The 23,922-nt window shown below is 38.0% G+C and overlaps 1 long non-coding RNA gene across 1 annotated transcript in view; it reads left to right on the forward strand.

Moving 5' to 3' along the window:
* The first annotated feature begins 7,241 nt into the window (after positions 1 to 7,241).
* The window catches only part of LOC147361832 (uncharacterized), a 33,519-nt gene continuing 16,838 nt past the window's right edge, over positions 7,242 to 23,922 (forward strand). Inside the window, exon 1 of the long non-coding RNA XR_015138288.1 lies at positions 7,242 to 7,385. This is a non-coding gene — a long non-coding RNA (uncharacterized LOC147361832). The remainder of the gene's footprint in view (positions 7,386 to 23,922) is intronic.

The raw sequence follows: 23,922 nt of genomic DNA on the forward strand, positions 1-23,922 counted from the left end.
ACAGAAGAAATATTAGCTGAATATTGACCAAAGTCCAGGTGTAGGAGCTAGATACATGAAATACAATAGAGCACAAGAGTGGCTGTTTTACCAAAAGGGAAGAAAGAATGAAAGAAGAAGAGAAAGAAAGGGGAAAATCAATTTGGGGGAAAATCAAGCAAATAAAAACAATGGAACAATTTCAAACTTACAACTTGCCAACCTTGCTACTTGATTGAAGTGATTACAATAGAAAACTCCTTTTGGAGTTATTTTCTGTAAATAAAATGATGTGCTTGCAATCAGAACATCTCAAAAGCTCTTACAGTTATGTATAGTCTACAAAACATCGGGTAAAAAAATAGATAGTAAGATCCTGAGCAGCTTAGCAAGAAAAAAATGTTTAACAGCATGGACTGCGCTCACTGTCCGTGTTTCTCTTCCAAAAGGCAATCTGATTATAATTCTCCCAGATATGGAAGTTTCTCATCCAACTAACACGGGAAATTTATCAGCCTCCTCCCACCACTGGCTGGGCAGATGATAGAACAAAAGGGCAGCAGACAACGTGAGCAGAGGCAGCCAAGTTTCCTGCCCAGGCAAACAGAGAGGATAACAGGAGAGGGGGAAGGAGAGAAAAGAAAATGGTAACATAAGCTTTTTTTCTTTTTAATGTCAAAAATGTAAGAGTGCCTTTGTTATACAACATGGGCGTTGATTTCCTGTTTCATAACTTGTGATTGGTGAGTTATTTTTACATTTAACTTAATGAGGTTACACCCTGCTCTGAGATTTCATAAGCCATTTTCCTGCCTCTGAAACAAACAAAATATTCTCTCGGAATCCGTTTTTTCATTGACCTTGGGATAGCTGAACAAGGGAATGGTCCGGGTTACACATTAACCTCTGGGTCTAAGATGTGTGGCAAGAAGGAACAATCAGGCTTTATTTGGAATTCTTTACCTGTGAGACTCCAAAGTCAGTTATTTCCTGCCTTTTTATTTGTATCTTGAAAAAGTTACAAAGGACCAGAAAGCAAGCGTTTCCTGAATTGTGCAGTAAAAAGTTCTCCAAAAAAAGTGTAAATATATCTTTGGCCTTGAATGATGCATCTTAAATCAATTCTGACAAAAATCTTGTGTGGATGAATAAAAATTAATGGAACATGATTCACTGTGGGCATCAAATATTCAAATGAATAAAGAGCATAGCCAAGGAGACACAATTATTTTATTCTTCAGTTATGCCCTGCTTGCTGCGGTGGACAGACGAATTTGGGCTGTGTCCTTTATCGCCACCACACTGCTCTGGGCGCTGGCTTGGGAATTAAGGATTCATGCCTGTACATAATGATATATGATTAGCACTGTGAAAGTAATTGAACTCTTCGTTCTAGACAATCCCTTGCAGTGTCAGCAAGAAGCTGGAACAAACTGTGTCATTTAACAGAGTTATGCTGTAAGTGAAAAAAACCTCTGATCCCTGCACAATTAACTTCCTAATAATTTTTAAGTTCTCGAGATTAAATGAGAGAATTAATATAATAGACCATGTAAATGTGCATCAGAGAAATAAAGCGACACAAGGGCACGAAGAGGGATGGGAAATTTAAGGAAATTAACAATTGTTCTCAAATATAATAAGAGACAGGTGTCAGGCTGTGAAAAGGCTGATTGTTGTAACTGGAGCAGCTGAGGATGGTAAATGCACAGCTGTTGCAAAGATTAGTTGTATTGTAACAAAGAATAGTACTTGTTTTGCTGTGCCCTCCACAAACTAAACTCTATTAGGACAAGCTTATAAAGTATCCAGAAAGTGAAGCAATAGTGATATTAACACCTGTTTTACATAAAACACTATAACTCAAATCAATGATATTGACACCTATTCTACATAATAAAATGTTGTAACTCAAATCGATGATATTGACACCTATTTTATAAAACACTATTACTCAAATCATTTACTATAACTTTGTGGCTTCAAGTCTTAGCACACTAGCTGATTATTTGTGAAATTTCTCAATTTTCTTCATTAAATTGATCAATTAGCTCAATAATCATTTTAAGATAATAATCTAATTGCATTAGGCTGCATTAATTTCCCGAGAAGGCAATGGCACCCCCATTCCAATACTCTTGCCTGGAGAATCCCAGGGACGGGGGAGCTTGGTGGGCTGCCGTCTATGGGGTCGCACAGAGTCGGACACGACTGAAGCGACTTAGTAGCAGCAGCAGCATTAATTTCAAAATGATGACATTTTGAAAGAAATAAGTTCTCTTTCAAGTTCCCTCGTTCCAAACACCTTTTTATACTGCTAGTGTAGTTTTGTCAAAATGTTATTGTATTCTACACAGAGCAATGAATTGTATTTCAAGTAATTCTATAAAGAGGATGGGCGTACTCTTGGATAAGGTCTGGACTTGGATAAGGACTGTTATATTTGGTTAGAATCACACTGACCTTTAGGAAACAAAGGAAAGAAGGAGAGATTGCTTTGTTGTTCAGTTGCTAAGTCATGTCTGACTCCTTACGACCCCTTGGACTGCGGCACGCAGACTTCCCTGTTCTTCACCATCTCCCAGAGTTTGCTCAAACTCGTGTCTATTGAGTCAGTAATGCCATTCAACCATCACATCCTCTATTGTCCCCTTCTCCTGCCTTCAATCTTTCCCAGCATCAGGGTCTTTTCCAATGAGTTGGCTCTTCGCCATCAGGTAGCCAAAGTATTAGAGCTTCAGCTTTGGCATCTTTATAGTTATTCTCAAATGAAATTTTTGTTTCTTTCAGTACCATCTAATTAATTAACACCCTCTTGTACAACAAAAAAAAACATAAAGCTGAAAGGAAAAAATGTCAAAACAGAGATGTGATCATATTTATGGCTGCCTCTGCTATTTCTTTTTTTTAAAGAGTCTATGACTGAAAAAGGTCTTCCCTGGTGGTTCAGTGGTAAAGAATCTGCCTGCCAAGGCAGAAGACTCACGTTCAATCCCTGGGTCAGGAAGATCCCCTGGATAAGAAAACGGCAACCCACTCCAGTAGTCTTGCCTGGGAAATCCCATGGACAGAGGAGCCTGGCAGATTACAGTCCATCTGGTTCAAGAGTCTGGCACAACTTAGCCACTAAACAACAACAATGAAAGAAAACGATTCCAGTCACTCATTTACAAGAACATACATTCTTTGGTGGCAGGGACCTGGGTTTATTCAGTGAGGTTTTTGTTGATAATGTTTTGTTTTTATAAATTATAAAATTTCTTTTTCACACCTCTCTAAGTCATTACCCTCTCCTGTGAGTTCCAGTCATGTTGGCCAGTGGTTGCTAGTTCTGGCAAACATGTGAATTGAAAACTGAAATAGCAATATATTTGAGCCAATAAACTGCTATGAGAATTGATGTCACCATTTTTATGCAACTTTGGAAACTCTTCTGTGTTTTTATATATGTTTGATGGCTGACTAAATAAACAACAATGTTAAACTGATTAGATCCAAGATACTAGACATTAATTTCTTATTAGTGATCAGAAAAGTTTTGTTTCTACCTGGATAGATTTAAAGAAAGCAGTCATCTTTTCTTATTATTTTGTTACTGCAGGATTCAACTGCTTATAATTTAATTCTGTGGGTTTTTTCTGTCTTGTTTTGTTTGTGTGTTTGGTTTTCGCTGGAGTAAGGTTGCTGTGCAATTAAGCTTCCACTAGTTTTTAATAACCACTGGCCTGTTGAGTTTGGATGCAAGGTTTGATCAACACGAACACTTTCTGGCTGGTTCCCTTGCAGATTAATATCAGAATAATCAAAGAGACAATGTGAAGTAAGGATGAATTTTTATATTACTGAATGTTCTCCTTATGAAGAAGGAAAAATAAAAAGAATTATATTAACTGTTAAAGGAAATAGTTTTGGTTTAACTGTTTCTAAACATTTCTTAAAGTTTGGTTGAACTTTTTCTATACTTTAAGCAGCTACTTCGCTTGCAGATTCTAAAACCTTAGTAAAATTTTGTTTAGAAGAGAGTGGGTTATAATAATGTAATGGAAAATTCTACTGTTGCTGCTGATATGGAGAACTGTCAAGGATATGTCTTCAGGGTAACATCAGCATTCTGAAGTGGTGAATCTGGTTACAGCATATTCAATAATATATTGTAATCAGTTGATTTTTCCACTATCTGTGCCATTGAAATTATAAAACAAGCTCCTCTAAATCTTTTGTTCATCGTTAAAGTAACAATCCATTGGCCCAAGAGCTGAAATGCTTAAGTGAAGTTTATAGAAATATAAAGATGCATGTGAGTAACAAAAAATAAGCCTATTATATTCAGTTCTAGAATTGTGACAATTTCCAGAGCATTAAAAAAAAGAAAGCATGATTATTCTAGAAGCCAGAAAATTTAGGATTTAGATTATGTAGTATGTCAGCAACAAAGAGCATGGCGAGGCATTTAGAAGTGCCTGTGGTTCTTACCTTACTCTAATGTAGTAGTTGTTTACACACTTTTCCTTTCTTGATCTCTGCCTTATGTCTCTATCTAAAAACTTGCCAATAAGAGTAAGCTTTTGTTTTTTTCATAGTTACATCCTCCCATGTACAACAGATCATCTTTCGTTTAAAGGGTTCACAAATACATTTAAATGAATTGATCAGATGAACACACATGGATTCAGTTCAAAATAATGCACAGAAACCAACAAGAAAGAAGGTATATCGAAAGAAATGGGGAAAACAAATGAGAAGCAGCAGAGGCGCCAACAAACGAAAAAGAAGCAAGCAGACAGGCTTCAGGATGGTTATAGCAACTGGAGAATCAAGATGAAGTGAGAACTCATTTCATTCAATACGCCAATATTAGCCAAGTGCCAGGCTGAATGGCAAGCACTGGGTGACAGCAACGAATAAGACAAGCATCTTCTCCGACCTCCTGTAGTTGTTGCCTAGTGGAAAGCATAATGAAGGAAATAAACGACGTTCTTGGGTAAACAGTAACGTATGGACAAAGGGTGGAGTCAGCCAGGACTTCTGAAAATAAATGACTTCTATTCTGAGACCTAAAATGTGTAGGAAAAAAAAAAGAACAACCATCCAAAAAGTGGGAAGAAATGTTGTCCCAACAGCATGAACATGTACCAGTTTCCTGAGAAAGGGAAAACAGAATGTCTAAGAAAGTGGAAATAAAACCTAGTGATGCCAGTGGAGTTAGCAAGAGGGGGATTGGCAAAAGATGAAGTTAGAGAAAAAGGCAGTGGCCAGATAATGCAGAGCCTTGAAAACTAAGATAAAAATCTTATTCCAAGTGCAATGAGAGAGTTTCACACCTATTCCAAGTACAGCCAAGGTCATGATCTAATTTAACTTAAAAAAAAAAAAAAGAACACTTTTCTGGTTGCCAGGTGAAGATTAGATTTTAAGGGAAACCAGAGTGGAAGTGGGAAGGCTAGTTAAAGGCAATAGAAGCATCTCTGATGTGAGGTGACGGCAGCCTCATTTGGGGCAATTATGGTAATGACGGAGAAGAGTTGGGCTCTGATTGAAGAGCATTTGCTGAAGGATTAGATGGTGGAGATGGGAGTGAGGAAAGTGAGGAACCAGGACTGACCCTTAGAAGAAATGAGCGAACTTAGGGTAAACTGATTTGGTCTTCCCTTCACCACAAAAACGAGAGATGGCCACGGTTGTGTAGAAGTAGGAATCAGGAGTCCATGCTTAGTTATGTTCATGTGGAAATGCTTATTAGCAGACATGTCTGTATATGTGAGTTTGAAGATCAAAGGACACATCTTGGCTGAGATATTAATTTGGAAATTATCAGCACAACATAGTATTTAAAGGAATGAAAATGTATGAGATCATCTGGAGAGGAGAAGAGACAAAGATAGAGAAGATACACAAGTACCACCGACAATCAGAAATGCCGTGAGATTTCCTTCAATGTATTCTGTTTCTGAACTTGGCACATCCCCAAGACCTTTCCAACTAAGGTCAGCTACAAGAAGCAAGACATAATCTTCATAGGGTCTTCCAATATTTAACAACTGGGGGAAATAATGTAAGGGATTAATAATTCCAAGTTTATGTTTTAATGTCAGCAACACAACTTTTAAGAAACACCATGTGATCTAACTCTAAATCCAAAACCCAGTCTGCAACCTGGGCACAAGGAAAGTTTTCTTCCAAATAAACATTCAAGTTATATGCCAATCCTGCAAAAAGCCTTAAGATTCCTGGCTGCAGTCAATTAAAATTATTCATGAAATGTTAATCTTCTGTGCCCTAAGTCACATCCTCTGTCTTTTCCACTCCCTACTATACATGGTTTTCCTTCCTCGATAAGACATCAAACCTTAGGAATGGAACCAACGTTAATTCTGACACAGGGAAGAATGACTGATGACTTTAAAAATATTACCTTTCCCTGAGAAATTGTCTTTTCAACAAAGATTTGGAAAATTATGGTGGCATTGAAAACATCAAAGGCAGAAATAAAGCCCTCAGTGGTGGAATTTCGGGGGACTGCATTCCGAGAGATTTGGGAAGGTGAAGGAGGGAGGGTGGGATTTTATGCTACTATTGGAAGTATTAGCATATGCAATGAAATGCCCATTTACAAAGAAAAGAGTATATTAATAGATTTAGTTTAAAATGCTTATCTTAGATAAAATATCCCCTTTATTGATTACAAAGCATTGGTACCCTGAGACAACTGAACTCTGTACAGACATTAAAATGAAGGGACTTCCTTGCAGTTCAGTAGTTAAGACTTTGCCTTCCAAGGCAGGGGGTATGGGTTTGATCCCTGGTCAGGGAACTAAGATCCCACATGCTTCTAGGGCAAAAAACCAAAAACATAATACAGAAACAGCACTGTAATAAAATCAATAAAGACTTAAAATTTTTAAAAATGTTCACATCAAAAAAAATTCTTTAAAAATTGAAGCAAGTTTTTTCCCAACAAAACTTTTGTCATAAAGAACTGAAAAGTCTTCTCTTATAAGGTAAAAATAATACTAACCATGTTTAAAGTTTGTTTTGTATTTATGTATTTATATTTCTCATGCCAAAAGAGAATACGATTACTCCTTTAAAAAATGCCTCCAGCACCCTTCCTCTTAGGAGAAGCAAAAGCTACACACACTAAAAAGTACTAGATTTAAAAGTAGAGCAGAGGCCCTATTATTTGAAACACAGTTCAAGGCAACACTGACAATAAAGCCATTGGCTGGGGTAAAATTTAACTGACCCTTTCAAGGTTGAAAGAGATCTTCAATCAAAACGCTTCCCTGTCACAGGAGGAAGAGCTCTGCATTGAACTGATTTAAGCGTAAAACCTACTGAAATCGCTCTCGCTGGGGAAGCATAAGCTAAAACAAAAGCAACAACAATATAAACCTGCTACAGTTGTGGTAAGTAGATTGTGGAGCTGTATTTTTGCTACTTCAAAGGATACCATAGATGAGAGGATTTCTGTTAAAGTAAAACAAGTCCTATGGACAAAAATTGTGTTATTCCTCACTCTTGTTATCAGTTTACTCACTCACTGTAAACTCTTCACCAGACTTTAGATATCTCTCATATTAAAATCTCTGATACTTAAATAAAAGGCTATATTTTTGAGGCACAAAGGGATATTTATGATTTGCTCTAATGCATTTACTGTCGATGTCACAGGCCTACCTTCAGGGTTGAATCCACGAGGGAACGTTCCCCCTGAAGTAAGTGAGCCACAGTAAGCACAACGGTAGCTGGTGCTTCTTGGGAAATGGAAAACATTTTCTCTGGAAGTTGAGGCTGTGATTTTCATCCTAGTGAGGTATCTTTCAAGGACTCTATTTTGTTTTTCGAGCTCTTGACCACTTTAGCCACAATCACAACAGATGTGCAGGGCTATCAAGCTGGACACGTTCCGATCAGTGGGTGGTTTGAAAGCATTTGACAAGGTGAGACCGATGTGTCATCCCAGTTTTGAAATGAAGGACCACAAATACTATTGCTGTATTTCTGCTGATTCTCTCTGGGAACAAAGCTGATTGGTGCACAAATCCCTCACCAAGAAATGTTAATAGAAGCCGTAATTCTGACACCTCCTCAAATTGGGGGAAGTGAGTCAGAGGCCACACAAGAAACCCAGCAGCGTTATTAATTTCACACTTGAGCAGAACCACACAGTTAAGCATGCACTGCCTGAATTCAAGCCACAGCAGACAACTGGATTCAGTGATAATCAAAAAGCAAAGCTGATTTAAAAAAAGAAAAATAAGATGAAAACCACAGTATACAAGGCTTTTTAGCACAAAGAGTCACTTTTACTGAAATATGTACTTACTGAATTTGATCATAATTGATAGGTATGTAGTATGAACTATCAATTAGGTCAAAGCTTATACTATATGAATGAATTAAAGTACAAGAGTAATTTTCCAGAGAGTTCTATAAATGACCATTCTTCTTGCCTGGAATCTGAATTACATGGAAATATACTCCTCCCTTTCTTTTTCTACCTGTAATTGTCAGTTATTTTTACCATTTGCTCAGTTTTTCACTTTGATAATGCACATCTGTTACCATTACCAAATTTCTCAAATAATTTTGTGATCCTTAGAAAGGCTATATAAAACATTGAACACAGCTCAGGAGATCACCAGGGAAACAGTGATCTGCATTATAAATCAGTATCAATATAAATTTTGTGGTTGCTTGCTTTCTCTTTTCCCTACAAGAAATGTGTCGTTCTTGTTTTAGTCGCTAAGCCCTGTCCGACTCATCTGTGACCCCATAGACTGTAGCCCGCCAGGCTCCTCTGTCCATGGGATTTCCCAGGCAAGAATACTCGAGTGGGTTGCCAGCTCCTTCTCCAGGGGATTTTCCTGACTCAGGGATCGAATCCACTTCTCCTGCATTGCAGGCAGATTTTTAACCACTGAAGCCCATCAATATAAATCAGTATAAATACCTTCATTGATTGAACTATTAAATAAATGGACAATACGAGTTTGGAGTGGTACTGGCTTAGAAAAATGTATAGTGAAAAAAAGAAAAGGAGAGATTACCCAGAAAAAAATATTTGCTTGCTAAATGAAAGAGAATTAATATGTTTTTCAAAGTAACATCAAAGTAGTTTTTATGTTAAGAATTACACTTGACTTTTATCAATGTAAAACCTAACAATTTACACACACACACACACACACATTCCTGCATTTATTTTTTGTTCCTGCTTTTGTCTTAAGCCCTGCATCTGAGATCTCTTGGTGGCTTGAATTAGACATGAGTAATGGACTCATGCTCACTTAGCATTTCACTTTCTTTGTACAAGGAAACATATATTCTAGTCTAGATCCACAACTTCTTTCCTGAGCTAATACCTACAGCTGTGCTCCATCTATCAGATGAGTAGATGTTAACACAGATATTAACAACCAAACAAAAAACAAAAAGTGAAAAGACTGGTTTAAAAAATGTTACATGTCCTTCAAAGCTCATTGTTACTGAGGAGTATTTTTAAAACTTATTCCAAGGGAAACTATTTCCCAGGCTCCTCTCTCCATGGGGATTCTCCAGGCAAGAATACTGGAGTGGGTTGCTGTGCCCTCCTCCAGGGGATCTTCTCAACCCATGGACTGAACCCAGGTTTCCCACATTGCAGGCAGATTATTTACCATCTGAGCCACCAGGGAAGCCCAAGAATACTGGAGTGGGTAGCCTATCCCTTCTCCAGCGGATCTTCCCAATGCGGGAATCGAACCAGCGTCTCCTGCATTGCAGGCAAATTCTTTACCAGCTGAGCTACAAGGAAGACCCATAATTGGAACCATGATCATTCAAATCCAAAGACTGATTTGCTGCAAGCAAAGGTCAAAAGCATTTGACTTAAAATTCTCTATTTTCTACTTCAATTTATGCATATAAACATGGTCTCAGAATATACAAGCTGTCCCCATGAGAAAAATCACATTTTATAGTTGGAAAATGCTTTCAAGACATTGAGCAAGAAATAGGGAAACTTATGTAGCAGGCAAGGATAGCCACAAAGCAAAATGTAACTGCTTGAAATCCAGATAAAGCAAAAAAAAAAAAAAAGCCAGTGGACTGGTAGCTTCTGACATGACTTTTTTGAACAGATTTACTACTGCACCCGATGCCTCCTTGCCTCATATTGTGAAAAGCTGACTAATCCATACCACATCTCATCTCAAGAAGAACATTTTTAAGATTTATGAGTGTATTTTGAGATTTTATGATGGTCATTTGATTTATGATGTATGTAGTGAATTTTCCAGTAACAGGCAGGGTACAGGCACTCAAAAGCAAAACACATACTATTTTCCAATCATTTCCGTCAAAATGCAGAAAGATATGATGGTAGGATTGAAATAATGCTACATTATACTGTTCCCTGACTGCCTCTCCTCTCCTTCACACCCCACGTTCTCCTCTGTGCATGGTGGTATGTTGAAGCCTGTCCTGAAGGCATATTATGCTCTTACTAAAGCTACTGCCGCAATATCTTTGATCTATGTACCCACTGTGTTTATGTTCCATATATTTTCATGAGAAATCAATGGTGCTGATTTCTCTTTTTTCTGAAGGGTTCCGGGAGGCCAAGGGTTTAAGGGAGGTTATAGTTCAACTTGACAGTGTTTATAATTAGAGAAGTTTAAAATTTTTAAAAGGGCTCTTTATATTCTCATGTCATAGGCATAATTTCTTCATGTGCTAAGTTGCTTTGGTCGTGTCTGACTCTGTGCAACTCTATGGACTATAGTCTGCCAGGTTCCTCTGTCCATGGGGTTCTTCTGGCAATAATACTGGAGTGGATTGCCATACCCTCATCCAGGGATCTTTCCAACACAGGGATCGAACCCACGTCACTTACATCTCCCGCATTGGCAGGTGGGTTCTTTACCACTAGTGCCACCCAGAAAGCCCAATTTCTTCACAAAGAAGACGTTAACCAAAAGGTGAGGACTGAACAGACGGCACTGGTTCATTCTCTTCACCATACCTCTGTTCCATTCTTTTGGTGGTAAAGTCATAGACGCACCACTCATCTTGTTTGAACTAAAGAGAAGGCTTGAATGCTTTTCTGACAGTCAAAAGATCTTGGAAGACCAATTAGTTAAAGCCATGAGTGAGTGATAGTTGCTCAGTCATGCTGACTCTTTGTAACCCCGTGGACTGTAGCCTGCCAGGCTCCTCTGTCTATGGAATTCGCCAGGCAAGATTACTGGAGTGGCTTGCCATTTCCTTCTCCAAGTTAAAGCCATGAGATATGTTCAAAATTTAATCATACACCATTATTATATTTGAAACATTGTATGGCCCCAAGAGATAAATTGAATATGAAACGAGTGCATGATCCCCTCAATTTTTAAGGTCTTAAAAATTGCATAGGAAGTCATTTAAATATTATTACTTTTTTTATGGTTGTGCCAGGTCTTCGTTGTTGTCCATGGGCTTTCTCTGGTTGCAGCAACAAGGGTTACTCTCTAGTTATGGTGCATGGGCTTCTCACTGTGGAAACTTCGTATGTGGAGCCCAGGCTCCAGGGCATGTGGGCTCAGTAGTCGTGAGGCTGAGTAGTTGTGGCACACTGGCTTAGTTACCCCACACCATGTGAGACGTTCCTAGACCAAAGGTGGAACTCCTGTGCCCTGCATTGGTGGGCAGATTCTTAACCACTGGACTGCCCCATTTAAATATTAAGAGAATGCAAAGACAAATCAAATAATATAGCACTATGGGTGGGAATTTCAGGCTTTCATGAGTAGCCCTGAAAAGTAGACTTTGGGGGCTATAGGTTTAGAGCTTAAAATATGAGAGGTTATAAATAGGACATATGTATATTGTCCCATTGGTGTCCCAAAAAAAAGAGGCCAGTGGATATTCTGTCAAATGCTTCTGATTGTTGAGCAATCACAACCAGCTAAGCATATATACCCCAAATTGCTTGGCATGGTAAATGTGTTTATTTAACAAACAAGATTCCTTAAACCCAGGGAGGTTTTAAAATTCATTGTAAAAAGGCCTAAGAGAAGCAAGCATGTGATGTTAATGCTGTTGTTGTTGTTGTTCAGTCACCCAGTTTTGTCCGATTCTTTGCGACCCCATGGATTGCAGCATGTTAGGCCTCCCTGTCCCTCATCATCTCCCGATGTTTGCCCAAGTTCATGTCCATTCATCGGTGATGCCATCCAGCTACCTCATCCTCTGACGCCCTCTTCTCCTTCTGCCCTCTATCTTTCCCAGCATCAAGAATTTTGCCAATAAGTCGGCTGTTCTCATCAGATGACCAAAATACTGAAGCTTCAGCATTAGTCCTTCCAACGAGTATTCAGGGTTGATTTCCCTTAAGATTGACTGGTTTGCTCTCCTTACAGTCCAAGGGACTTTCAGGAGTCTTTTCCAGCACCACAGTTTGAAGGCATCAGTTCTTTGGTGTTCTGCTTTCTTTACAGTCCAGCTCTCACAACTGTACCTGACCACTGAGAAGACCATAGCCTTGATTACACAGACCTTTGTTGGCAAAGTAATGTCTCTGCTTTTCAACACACTATCTAGGTTTGTCATCACTTTCCTGCCAAGAAGCAAGAATCTTCTGACTTCATGGCTGCAGTCCCCATCTGCAGTGATTTTAGAGCCTAAGAAGAGGAAATCTGTCACCACTTCCACCTTTCCCCCTTCTATGTCCCATGAAGTAATGGGGCCAGATGCCATGATATTAGCTTTTTTAATATTTAGTTTTAATCTGGCTCTTTCACTCCCTTCCTTCCCTCCCTTCATTCTGCTCTTTAGTTCCTCTTTGCTTTCTGCCCATTAGAGTGATATCATCTGCATATCTGAGGTTGTTGATATTTCTCCTGCCTATCTTGATTCAAGCTTGTACCTCATCCAGCCCAGCATTTCTGATGATGTGCTCAGCCTATAGATTAAACAAGCAAGGTGACAGCACACATCCTGCCGTACTCCTTTCTCAATCTTGAACCAATCAGCTGTTCCATACAGGGTTCCAACTATCGCATCTTGACCCACATACAGATTTCTCAGGAGACAATATCTTTGTACTAAGATATCTGGGCTTCCCAAGTGGCTCAGTGGTAAAGAACCCACCTGCCAATGCAGGGGACATAAGAGATGCAGGTTGGATCCCTGGGTCAGAAAGATCCCCTAGAGAAGGGCATAGCAACCCACTCCAGTATTCTTGCCTGGAGAATCCTATGGACTGAGGAGACTGTCGGGCTGCAGTCCATGGGGTCACAAAGAGTTGTACACGACTGAAGGGACTTAGCACACACACATTAAGATATCTGGGCTTTTAGTTTCTACAATTTGTAATGTTCCAGAGAATTTGCCCTATTAGAGGAACAGCTTTATGATTTCAATTTAATATGCCTTGCTGAATAATTTATTTCAACTCATAATTTAAAGTTGGAAGTGTAAATGAAATAATAATGAAAAGTATTGGACATTTAATGGAACTTACAAATAACTATTTTAATAATTTTAATAAGTAAGTGTACTACTTGAGCATTTGAATGTTGGTCAGTCAAAAAATCAGATTACTTTAAAAGTATGTTTGACTATGTCAAATGAAAATTTGGTTTAAAACATTTACTAGTCTTTAAGTTATAAATAGCACTAATCATTAAAGATGTCTTTAAAGTATCATTAAACCCCTCTAATTTGAACTCTATAGATTGATTTACAACTAAACAAAGAACTACATTTTAGAATTTCTGACTTTAACAAATTTAATATTAATTTTCACAAAAATCCTTGAATAGTTATTTTGTGCCAAGACACACATACACACTTATTTTAGAAGCATCTATAAAGTCCCATTCATTACAAAGACTTTACTTGGTTTTTTTTTGAAAGAAGTTATTTTTAATAATGCTATAGGTTACATAGTAACCCAAGAAATGTCATTTATAAAATATTGCAGGTCTAGAGATATTTAATTTTTTATTCCTTTTTTTAATTTGTTATTTTATATTGGATTATAGCCAATTAACAATGTTGTGATAGTTTCAGGTGGACAGCAAAGGGACTCTGCCATACATATACATGGATCCATTCTCCCCCAACTCCACTCCCACCCAGTCAGGCACATAACATTGAGCAGAGCTCCCTGTGCTATGCAGTAGGTCCCTGTTGGTTATCCATTTTAAATACAGCAGTATGTACAAGTTGATTCCAAACTCCCTGACAATCTCTTCCCCTGTTATTCTTCTCTGGAAGCCCTAAGACCATTCTCTAAGTCTGTGTGTTTGTTTCTGTACAAAGACTTTTGTGATCAAGAGAGTTTGGATTTTTTTCCCCTTTAGAAGTACCTATTATGCCTGGACTACATAACAAAAAGTAAACAAGAACTGTTAGGAATTAGAAAATTGATTCTAAAATAAATAAACTGTGTAATAATTTCAACAAAAGAGATGAACTAGCTATGCTGATTTTTTTTTTTCCGATTGAATTTAGTCAAATTTAGTTGTATGGAGAGAAACATCTAAAGCTGTTAATTATCTGGTTGATTTACAACATTCTTACTCTCTGTCTATAAATTTTGGAAATGATAAGTGTAAATATAATTGAAGCCATGTTATTCACTGAGTTTAGAGCAGTAGTTTGTCAGTTAGTGGCAAAAAAAAGAGAGAGAGAGAGAAAAAACAGTTCAAGCAAATAATCATTAGTAGTAATTAAAATTATTTTTATTTTAACATAAAAGCACATTGGTTTGCCTCTCTTTACATATGGCTATTTGCTTTGATTATAAACAGATTAGTATTCTCCACAATCAGAAGTTCGTTATCTAAAATTTCCAGTTTTATTTCTGTAAAGGGGTCCAAGAACTTAAAGAAGCAGCTAGTAGCCCAATCAGATACAGAAACTGTCAGCTTGTCCTCCTTATATCTATCCTTCACAGCTCTTGCTCATACCTAGAAACCTTTAAAAATTTTTTTGTTTTATTTTTTGGCCATGCTTTGAGACATGTGGAATTTTAGTTCTCCAACCAGGGATTGAACCCATGCCCTGCACTGGAAGTACATTCTTAACCACTGGACCACCAGCGAAGTCCTAGAGACCCTTTTCCAGTGACTCACCTTTCTTAATTCTTTCCATAGCATTCAACATGTTTTTTATAGAAACAAAGATAGGTCCTCTACTCTATCTAGATACATTGGCAGATATGCTATGTCATGATATATAATGAAAGTATATATTGTAAAATCCTAATTGAAATAATAGCCTTCTTATTTCAGTCCCCATGTCAACACCATAAATGAGTAACTTGATAATTTGTCCAAACTGATATCTGCCCATTTAAGTCCTTGATGTCTGCAGCAAATCTGCAAAAACCTATAGAAAGAAGGAAGGAATGCAAGAAAGAAGGAAGGGATATGATAGGAGGTTAAGTTCCAGTATCTTTAACCTATGTTATTATGTTATAAAGGGCAACATCAACTAGCATGTATACATATGGAAGTGCTATTCTTAAACCTGCTCCTATAAGCTTATAAGCAGCAGTTCTTTAATTTTCCGGCAGTTTGAAAGTCAGTCACTAAACATAGCCATTATCAAATATTTAATCATATAAATTTAAAATTAAATAATTACATCAAAATCAAAGGCAGTAAATACTTAAATTCATCACTTTAATGGATTTTCCTATTATCTATGCTCTTGAGGTTATTTACAATGTTTATGGTGGAAATATCCTATAATGATATCCTACTAATATCTCTCCCAAAATCTTCCTTTTTGGGGTGGGGGGAGGATGGGTGTCAGGGTGCAGCAGTTAAGCATTTACCAGCATACCATTATATATAGGGTGTGATATTACCAAAAGATATGAATATTTTTGTCATGTTCTTAAAGTACAGAAATTAATTTGAGGACAATGAACCTCAAAATGTTCCTGTAGGTCATTTCTAAATGTGTTACCCCACTTCACTCAACAAGAAAAAAAGAGTGCTTTGGCAGGCTCAATGAGAAATCAATAACACACCCTGCTTTCCAGTCCAGACTTGACCCATTAAATTTCATTCCATTAATTGTTAAAAATAAATGTCAGCATATATTTTCCATTGTTGGCTGAGATACTAAATTACTTCATGTCCTATTTTATATATTTATACAACTTTTACAAATAGAATTTAAAAATTCCCACAAGAACATACACACAATATGCACACAAAATGGACACATTATGAAATAAAAAATATAGTCTTCTATATTTTTTATAAGTCTTCTATATAAGTCTCCTTCGTCCCCACCAGATACTCATGTACCAGTCACTTCTGTTTCTTAGAAAGATACTTTATTTACCTGCTCCAAATTTTACTGGGCTCTAGACTTTTATTTGGAGAAGGCAATGGCACCCCACTCCAGTACTCTTGCCTGGAAAATCCCATGGATGGAAGAGCCTGGTGGGCTGCAGTCCATGGGTCCACGAAGAGTCGGACACTTACTAAGTGACTTACTTTCACTTTTCACTTTCATGCATTGGAGAAGATAATGGTAACCCACTCCAGTGTTCTTGCCTGGAGAATCCCAGGGACAGTAGAGCCTGGTGGGCTGCCTGATGTGGGGTCGCACAGAGTCAGACACGACTGAAGCGACAGCAGCAGCAGCAGCAGACTTTTATTGGGCTATCTGCAATAATGGGTAGAGAATTATGCCTACAAAAGCTAAGTTGGTTTATGTAAGAAAGAAAAGAGCTACACTTAGAAAATAAGAAAACAGTTAACCTGAAAGAAAGTGACATAATGAAATAAGCTAAAGACTTAAAAGACCCAAGGGAAAGAAATTTGAGAAATAATTGTCACTATGAGTGAGAGCAACATAAAAAAGACATGTTTTAAAATTAGTAGCAGTAATGAACATTCATTGATTATTAATTATGTAATAGGTATCACTCTTAAGGGGCTTACATGTACGAATTCAATTTGATCCTCACAACAACACTATAAAATAGTAACATCATCTTATCATCCTCCAATTTGCACATAAGAATACTCTGGAACTTTGAAAAGTACCTTGTTAAAATGAGTTTAACAGTAGTAGAGTTGGCATTCATACCCAGATAGTCTGGTTCTTAGCTTCTTCACTCAGCCACTAGACTGCACATAGTTTACTAACATAATATCTTTTATAGCAACATCAAAAATACAAAAAATATCAACAAACGTTACTTTCTAACACTTTTGGAAATAATATTTGTGTCTCTTTTAATCATACAAGCACATTTGAACTGGCCTCAATGGATACAATTTCATTTGGACCATAAAAGACAAATTAGAAGGATCTGAAAACCAATGTCCTAGTAGTCACTGTGACATTTTAGGAAGAGTAAATATAAAATGAATTTTGTCATTTAATGTGTTTTGGCTAAAAGCTGAAAATTTGACATTTCTTACAATGTGCATTTTTTGTTTGCATTCAGTTCAGTTCAGTTCAGTTCAGTTGCTCAGCCGTGTCCGACTCTTCAAGACCCCCATGAATCGCAGCACACCAGGCCTCCCTGTCCATCACCAACTCCCGGAGTTCACTCAGACTCACATCCATCGAGTCGGTGATGCCATCCAGCCATCTCATCCTCTGTCGTCCCTTCTCCTCCTGCACCCAATCCCTCCCAGCATCAGAGTCTTTTCCAATGAGTCAACTCTTCCCATGAGGTGGCCAAAGTACTGGAGTTTCAGCTTTAGCATTATTCCTTCCAAAGAAATCCCAGGGCTGATCTCCTTCAGAATGGACTGGTTGGATCTCCTTGCAGTCCAAGGGACTCTCAAGAGTCTTCTCCAACACCACAGTTCAAAAGCATCAGTTCTTCAGTGCTCAGCCTTCTTCACAGTCCAACTCTCACATCCATACATGATCACAGGAAAAACCATAGCCTTGACTAGACGAACCTTTGTTGGCAAAGTAATGTCTCTGCTTTTGAATATGCTGTCTAGGGTGGTCATAACTTTCCTTCCAAGGAGTAAGCATCTTTTAATTTCATGGCTGCAGTCACCATCTGCAGTGATTTTGGAGCCCCCCAAAATAAAGTCTGACACTGTTTCCACTGTTTCCCCATCTATTTCTCATGAAGTGATGGGACCCGGTGCCATGATCTTCGTTTTCTGAATGTTGAGCTTTAAGCCAACTCTTTCACTCTCCACCTTCACTTTCATCAAGAGGCTTTGAGTTCCTCTTCACTTTCTGCCATAAGGGTGGTGTCATCTGCATATCTGAGGTTATTGATATTTCTCCCAGCGATCTTGATTCCAGCTTGTGTTTCTTCCAGTCCAGCATTTCTCATGATGTACTCTGCATATAAGTTCAATAAGCAGGGTGACAATATACAGCCTTGACGTACTCCTTTTCCTATTTGGAACCAGTCTGTTGTTCCATGTCCAGTTCTAACTGTTGCTTCCTGACCTGCATACAAATTTCTCAAGAGGCAGGTCAGGTGGTCTGGTATTCCCATCTCTTTCAGAATTTTCCACTTTATTGTGATCCACACAGTCAAAGGCTGTGGCATAGTCAATAAAGCAGACATAGATGTTTTTCTCGAACTCTCTTGCTTTTTCGATGACCCAGCAGATGTTGGCAATTTGGTCTCTGGTTCCTCTGCCTTTTCTAAAACCAGCTTGAACATCTGGAAGTTCACGGTTCACATATTGCTGAAGCCTGGCTTGGAGAATTTTGAGCATTACTTTACTAGCATGTGAGATGAATGCAATTGTGCGGTAGTTTGAGCATTCTTTGGCATTGCCTTTCTTTAGACTGGTTCCAAATAGGAAAAGGAGTTCGTCAAGGCTGTATATTGTCACCCTGCTTATTTAACTTATATGCAGAGTACATCATGAGAAACGCTGGACTCAAAGAAACAAAAACTGGAATCAATACTGCTGGGAGAAATATCAATAACCTCAGATATGCAGATGACACCACCCTTATGGCAGAAAGTGAAGAGGAACTCAAAAGCCTTTTGATGAAAGTGAAGGTGGAGAGTGAAAAAGTTGGCTTAAAGCTCAACATTCAGAAAACAAAGATCATGGCATCCGGTCCCACCACTTCATGGGAAATAGATGGGGAAACAGTGGAAACAGTGTCAGACTTTATTTTGGGGGGCTCCAAAATACTGCAGATGGTGACTGCAGCCATGAAATTAAAAGATGCTTACTCCTTGGAAGGAAAGTTATGACCAACCTAGATAGCATATTCAAAAGCAGAGACATCACTTTGCCAACAAAGGTTCGTCTAGTCAAGGCTATGGTTTTTCCTGTGGTCATGTATGGATGTGAGAGTTGGACTGTGAAGAAAGCTGAGCGCTGAAGAATTGATGCTTTTGAACTGTGGTGTTGGAGAAGACTCTTGAGAGTCCCTTGGACTGCAAGGAGATCCTACCAGTCCATTCTGAAGGAGATCAGCCCTGGGATTTCTTTGGGAGGAATGATGCTAAAGCTGAAACTCCAGTACTTTGGCCACCTCATGGGAAGAGTTGACTCATTGGAAAAGACTCTGATGCTGGGAGGGATTGGGGGCAGGAGGAGAAAGGCACGACAGAGAATGAGATGGCTGGATGGCGTCGAAAAGAGTCTGACACGACTGAGCGACTGATCTGATCTGATCTTCTTTGGGATTGGAATGAAAACTGACTTTTCCAGTCCTGTGATCACTGCTGAGTTTTCCAAATTTGCTGGCATATTGAGGGCAGCACTTTCACAGCATCATCTTTCAGGATTTGGAATAGCTCAACTGGAATTCCATCACCTCCACTAGCTTTGTTCGTAGTGATGCTTTCTAAAGCCCACTTGACTTCACATTCCAGGATGTCTGGCTCTAGGTCAGTGATCACACCATCGTGATTATCTGGGTCGTGAAGATCTTTTTTGTACAGTTCTTCTGTGTATTCTTTCCACCTCTTCTTAATAGTTCCTGCTTTTGTTAGGTCCATACCATTTCTGTCCTTTATCGAGCCCATCTTTACATGAAATGTTCCCTTGGTATCTCTAATTTTCTTGAAGAGATTTCTAGTCTTACCCATTCTGTTGTTTCCCTCTATTTCTTTGCACTGACTGCTGAGGAAGGCTTTCTTATCTCTCCTGCAATTCTTTGGAACTCTGCATTCAGATGTTTATATATTTCCTTTTCTCCTTTGCTGTTCGCTTCTCTTCTTTTCACAGCTATTTGTAAGGCCTCCTCAGACAGCCATTTGCTTTTTTGCATTTCTTTTCCATGGCGATGGTCTTGATCCCTGTCTCCTGTTTGCATAGGTATACAATTTTGCATATCAAAAACCTTTACAAGGGGACATATGTATACCTATGGCTGATTCATGTTGATATTTGGCAGAAAACAACAAAATTCTGTGAAGCAATTATCCTTCAGTTAAAGAATTAAAAAAAAAAAAACTTTACAAATGAGCTCATACTCTTCTTTAGTAATGAGAATTTAAGAGAAAAAGCTGGTAGGCAGGATAGACTCAAGGAATACAAATTCAAAGTTAATTTTGCATTAGGTTAAGATTCATGAAAATGAAGGCTAACCTTTTGAGACATATGCCATCATTGAGAAAAACATGCACTTAAGTTGCTTGTGGCCATAAGTCCAATCTTTGACCGGTACTCAAAGGTTTATGTGCTGGAAATGCTGGAAATTAATGAAGTGGATACTCCTTTTAAGCATGAGAGCAGAGTGCCAGGAAAAGGCCAGAGGGAAAGTAATACATGAACCTGAGTTCAGAAAAAAAACAGAGTAGAAGTATAACCTGAGACTGCAATCTTTGCCTTTTGCACAGTCATCTGTCTATCTCCGAGTCCTTTTAGCTTTTTTCTATAAAGGAGATTCATATTTCATCAAATAAAAGACATCAATTTTGAAATGTGCCCCTAGTTCATAGAGCTATTTTTTTTTAATCAGGCAATTAAATTGAGTTTTTTTTATGTAATTGCTTTAAAATGTTGTGTTAGTTTCTGCTGTACAACAATGTGAATCAACCTGACAATACTTTCTTATAACTAGAATTTTTATTTTATGTTTGTTGAAATAATATGCTGGGACTTCTTTGGCAGTCCACCTTGACTTCTAATGCAGGGATGTGGGGTCTGTCCCTGATCAAGGCACTAAGATCCCACATGCCCTGGGGCAAAAAAATAACAACAAAATATAAAGTAGAAGCAGTATTGTAACAAATTCAAATGAGACTTTAGAAATGGTTCACATAAAAATGTAAATTATTACATATGCATATAATATTTTCATATCGGTCTCTTTTGCACTCATAGAAAAGGAAAATAGAATATAAAAAAATTGGTAAAGGAACCATAACTTCTTCACCAGAACTTACTCTTTTGAATCACTTCCCACAAAGAGTTATAGATAACCTCTGTTTTGTCATAAAATAGAGGAAACAATAGAATGGGAAAGACTAGAGATCAATAAGAACTCTGTTTCACTTTCACCTTTTACTATACTCTTTTACCATATTTCTGTGCTTATTAACAGCATTTGTCAAGGATTTGATCATTTTCTTATTATGCATTATTTAACATTTCATACAATATATTCAAACAAAAAAACACATAGTTCACAAAGATACAAATTACTTTCAGAGATTTAAGTTGTATATTGCATGCTACCTGCCTAAGTACTTACTATTTCAGGACATTTCAATATAATCAATCTATGGATCTTTGTTACTGTATTTAAAAATAATTAATCAAAGTATTACTTCATTATTACATCTAATACTGAATGTTTATATGCTTTTACCTCGAGAAATTTGTGGTAATTTATATAACATGGTAAAAAGAATGAATACACCAATATAGTTATTTTGCTAATTATTAAAGAAATACCTGGAGTGACAGGCAAATTTGGCCTTGGAGTACAGAATGAAGCAGGGCAAAGGCTAATAGAGCTTTGCCAAGGGAATGCACTGGTCTTAGCAAACACCCCCTTCCAACAATCCAAGAGAAGACTCTACACGTGGACATCACCAGATGGTCAAAACTGAACTCAGATTGATTATATTCTTTGCAGCTAAAGATGGAGAAGATCTATTTAGTCAGCAAAAACAAAACCAGGAGTTGACTATGGCTCAGACCATGAACTCCTTATTGTCAAATTCAGACTTAAATTGAAGAAAGTAGGGAAAACCACTAGACTATTCAGGTATGACCTAAATCAAATCCCTCATGATTATACAGTGGAAGTGACAAATAGATTCAAGGGATTAGGTCTGATAGACAGAATGCCTGAAGAACTATGGACGGAGGTTTGTGACATTGTACAGGAGACAGCAATCAAGATTATCCCCAAGGAAAAGAAATGCCAAAAGGCAAACTGGTTGTTTGAGGAGGCCTTAGAAATAGCTGTGAAGAGAGGAGAAGCAAAAGGCAAAGGAGAAAAGGAAAGATATACCCGTTTGAATACAGAGTTCCAAAGAATAGCAAGGAGATATAAGAAAACCTTCCTCAGCAATCAATGCAAAGAAATAGAGGAAATCAATAAAATGGGAAAGACTAGAGATCTCTTCAAGAAGATTAGAGATACCAAGGGAATATTTCATGCAAAGATGGGCACAATAAAGGACAGAAATGGTATGGACCTAACAGAAGCAGAAGATATTAAGAAGAGGTGGCAAGAATACACAGAAGAACTATACAAAAAAGATCTTCAGTAATCATGATGGTGTGATCACTCACCTAGAGCCAGACATCCTGGAGTATGAAGTCAAGTGGACCTTAAGAAGTATCACTACAAACAAACCTAGTGCAGGTGATGGAATTCCAGTTGAGCTATTCCAAATCCTAGAAGATGATGCTGTGAAAGTGCTGCACTCAATATGCCAGCAAATTTGGAAAACTCAGCAGTGGCCACAGGACTGGAAAAGTCAGTTTTCATTCCAATCCCAAAGAAGAGCAATGCCAAAGAACACTCAAACTACTGCACAATTGCACTCATCTCACAAACTAGTAACGTAATCCTCACAATCTCCAAGCCAGGCTTCAACAGTACAAGAACCGTGAACTTCCAGATGTTCAAGCTGGATTTAGAAAAAACAGAGGAACCAAACCAGAGATCAAATTGCCAACATCTGTGTCTCTTTTGCTGTCTTGCATACAGGGTTATCATTACCATCTTTCTAAATTCCATATATATGCATTAGAATACTGTATTGGTGTTTTTCTTTCTGGCTTACTTCACTCTGTATAATAGGCTCCAGTTTCATCCACCTCAGTAGAACTGATTCAAATGTATTCTTTTTAATGGCGGGGTAATACTCCATTGTGTATATGTACCAAAGCTTTCTTATCCATTCATCTGCTGATGGACATCTAGGTTGCTTCCATGGCTTCCTGGCTATTATAAACAGTGCTGCGATGAACATTGGGGTACATGTGTCTCTTTCCCTTCTGGTTTCCTCAGTGTGTATGCCCAGCAGTGGGATTGCTGGGTCATAAGGTAGTTCTATTTCCAGTTTTTTAAGGAATCTCCACACTGTTCTCCATAGTGGCTGTACTAGTTTGCATTCCCACCAACAGTGTAAGAGGGTTCCCTTTTCTCCAGCATTTATTGCTTGTAGACTTTTGGATACAGTCTTTTGGACTCTATGGGAGAAGGAGAGGGTGGGATGATTTGGGACAATGGCATTGAAACATGTATAATATCATATATGAAATGAATCGCCAGTCCAGGTTCGATCCAGGATACAGGATGCTTGGGGCTGGTGCACTGGGATGACCCAGAGGGATGCTATGGGGAGGGAGGTGGGAGGGGGGGTTCAGGATGGGGAACACATGTACACCTATGGTGGATTCATGTTGATGTATGGAAAACCAATACAATATTATAAAGTAATTAGCCTCCAATTAAAATAAATAAATTTATATTTTATAAAATAAAATTAATAAAAATAAAAGTAGCAGCTGTAATTTTCATTGAGAGGAAAAA

Source organism: Bos grunniens, chromosome 12, assembly GCF_055505025.1.
Source record: "Bos grunniens cultivar Pamir isolate PY7600 chromosome 12, Bosgru_T2T1.0, whole genome shotgun sequence".
NCBI lineage: Eukaryota > Metazoa > Chordata > Mammalia > Artiodactyla > Bovidae > Bos > Bos grunniens.